This window comes from Melospiza georgiana, chromosome 6, assembly GCF_028018845.1.
Source record: "Melospiza georgiana isolate bMelGeo1 chromosome 6, bMelGeo1.pri, whole genome shotgun sequence".
Lineage (NCBI taxonomy): Eukaryota > Metazoa > Chordata > Aves > Passeriformes > Passerellidae > Melospiza > Melospiza georgiana.
Genome location: NC_080435.1, coordinates 5043144 through 5046657, shown reverse-complemented (window position 1 = coordinate 5046657; position 3514 = coordinate 5043144).

Here is a 3514-nt window from a genome sequence, read left to right as displayed (position 1 = left end):
TAATCTTAGACCTCACAGCGGCACAGAGGATCTATACTTTGGATATTGGGAGCACGGGGGAGGAGCAGAAGAAGCTGTTCACTCACTTGGGAATGGAATACCAGAGCTGAAGAAAAGCTGGGAGGAGTTGGGCAAAAGCAGCTGAGGAGAGGCACGGCAACCTCCAGCTCGGTCTGCAGAGGCTCCCTGCTTTCACAGGCCTCTCAGCTGAACTTCTGTCCCAAAACAGCCACGTATTTCTCTCAGCTTCTTTCCCCAAAGGACTTCAGCACACCCCCGGTGCCCTGCCGCTACGTACCCGCTGTCACCAGCCACCCCGGGGTGCCACCCACCTGCAGGTCCACAGTGGATGGGCTTCTCCTAAAGCTGGGCTCTGCCTGGGAGGATCTAACCCAGCACGCTGGGTCGTTGTAAACCTCAGCCTCCTCGTGCTCCAGTCTAAACTAGAAGTTGCTTTTCTCTTTGAATAGTTGGCTAGCAGCGACATGACATCAACAGGGAGCAGAACTCAAGCAGAACAGTCGAATTACATCATCCAAAGGAACTGGAGCCCCTCACTGCGTTTGAAAAAGAGGACAGCTTAAAGCAAAATCAGATGGATTTATTTTTCCTGGCATGAAGAAGTTCAGTCATCATTTTGAAACAGAAAATATATGTTTGCTTGTTTAGTCATGAGTTAAAGACATTTTCTCCTTGGAGCTGTTTATATTATCTTGAAATTTCCCTTCTGTTTCTGAACCTCAAATAGTTAACATAAGAGCTTCAAAGGCTTTTTGAGATGAACACATGGGACAAAGGACTCTCAGTCTCTTTCCATTTCATACAAACATAGATAAAAGATTTCAAGTGACAAAATAGCTTTAATATTTTGAACATGAAACTGAAACTGGGCTTAGAAATCACCATGTTGGCAATGCCAGATCTAACTAGCGCATTTGTATCATTTAAATGAGATATTTCCATTTTTTCCACAGCTACTAATGAAGACTGCTGCATGAGAGTGAAACTTTTTATTCACAGCTGTATTTTAGGGGCTTATTTATATATTGGACTGATAAAGCACTTAGCTCCATTTGTTGATGGAAGAAAACTGTGGGACTCACATATGGAAGTGGCTCCCAGCACCCTCAATGCCAGAGCACTGCACCTGCCTCCAGGAACAGTGCATACCAATGGTGTGCTCTCAGGTTTTGGTCCCCCACAGCCCTGACCAGCAGATTACTGACTGCAAACCAGCCCAGCCCATCTCAGTTTCCATATGAAGGTGTCATGTGGAATGGTTGAAGGTCATTGGCAAAAACACTGTATACATTTTAATAAAAATGTATAAACAGTTAACATTAAAGGTGCGAATTTTAGCAGATGCAAGCTAAGACATGCTAATACAACACAAATAAAAATAGCAATTAATCTCCATTGTAGGCAAAAATTACCAAGCCCTGAGCTTACCGGTTATACTTACATTGTTTGTTAATTTCTTACTTTCTGACTAGACACAAAAAAATGCATTTTGAGAATAAACCCACAGAATTATCTGAAGAGACTCACTAAGCATGAGCAGCATGTTTCAGCAGTTCCTTGTTAAAAAAACTGCAAAATGGTGAACATAGAAATCTTACAGTATATCTGAAATACAGCACCTAGTGACAGATACATACCATTCATGAGCTATTTTCGCTACAATGAAATCTTCAGAGCTTCAGACTGAAGTGGAATATGGGCTGTTGAGCTAGCAAGACCTTGGAAAGAACATGGACAAGCTCCATCTCAGAGAAAAGGTGGGAAAACAAGTTACATGTGGCATTAGTGAGCTTCCAGTATTCACTGGACCAGAAACTGAGCCCCCAGTCTATCAGCAGGTACAAATCTGTGCTAGCATGAAGTCCTCCAGTGGGAAAAGGGAGAAGATTCTGCCTCAAAACCATGGTTTCCATCCATATTTTTCCCTCAGGTCAGAAAAAGTTGCATAGATTCAGGACTTCTGAACACACTGGTGAGAAACCACCCCACCTTCCTGACTGTGTTTATTTGGTATGGATATTTATTTCCAGCTCATTGCTGTGATCCCTGAGTGAAAGAAGGCACTTTCAGCAAATGCATTTGTACACCTGTCTGAGCAGGGCAGGGCAGGGCAGGGCAGCCAACCTTTTCTCCTGTGTTTTCCTGGCCAAGTCAGGCAGGCAGGGCCAAGCCTTCAAAAGGTCCTCTGCACTCTCAGTTAGTACTTGCAGCATGGCAAGATCAGAGAAACCCAGAGCAGTGTCTGCTCCAAAGGCCTTGCAAATGCACCACACATGGGAGCAAATAAGATTTGGAGAAACTAAGTGGCTCCCCAGTACTCTTATTTTTCAAGGTTAGTACTGGCACCCGAGTTAAAACAGAAATGTTTTACTGTTTAATAGGGCCAAATATTAGAAACAACAATTGCTGCAAAACTTACAAACTGGTAGCATGGACAGTTGTCCACTTTTCCTATTATCCAAATACGAATTGTGGATTAGAGATAACAACTGCTGAAGTGTTCTGTAAATATTTCAAAGCCTGAAATATCTTATATGCAGAGCATGTAAAACGACATTAAAATAAAACCACAAAGAGCAACCCCTCCCACCTACAGACACCACTAAAACCTCCTCTTCTTCAGATTATTTTTTACTTTTATAAGGAGCAGTTCCAGCAAGTCGCTGCAGTTGAAGCTCTAGGGAGCCTCCAGGAACCCACAGATTGCTTGCACGTGAAACATTTGCTTTCATGTGACACATGGCATCAACACTGCTACATAGGAACTCCACAGCAGCTGAAATCTGACCACTTGGGGCCATGGCTAAACTCCAGCATCCTGATGGCACAGATATATCTCTGGAAATGCCTTAAGAAAGATGTGTGCATAGAGGAGAAAGAAGGGGCCGGGGGATTAACTTCAGCACAATGTTACAATCAATGTTCTATTTATGCCATTGGTTACTCTCAAGGAGTAGGCAGCACGGTGTGGAAGATGTCTTCGGATTTTTTGGGACAAACACATCAAAGTGCTTTTTGCTAAGCTGTTTTTCAATCTACTCCTACTTTTCAAGCTTAGTGCCCCCACTGAAGTTAAAATACCACCTCTCAGATCAAGTTTCAAACCTTCAATCCACACAGGAAGTTTTAGATTTATGTTCCACACTTGGACTTTGGAGTACTTCCACATTTAGACATTAGGAAGTTCCAAAATTACATTCTGCTATAACATGCTAATTACAGAGAGGTGCTGGAGGTTTGTGGGAGTTTTTTTAATTCTTTACAGATAAATTTAATTCTGGAACCAAGCCATGGCACAAGCAGTAATTTCAGCAACAAGTTCAAGGGCACAGAAAAGAAATAGCCAGAACCTATTATGGATACATAAAGTGAGGTGGGAAAATCAGCAGCTTGCCAAATAGCTACTCTGCCTATGAGCCTTAAGTAGCAGGATTACAAAATATGAGTCACTGAAAGATTATCTTCCAGAAAGAAACATACAAACCAGAATCTC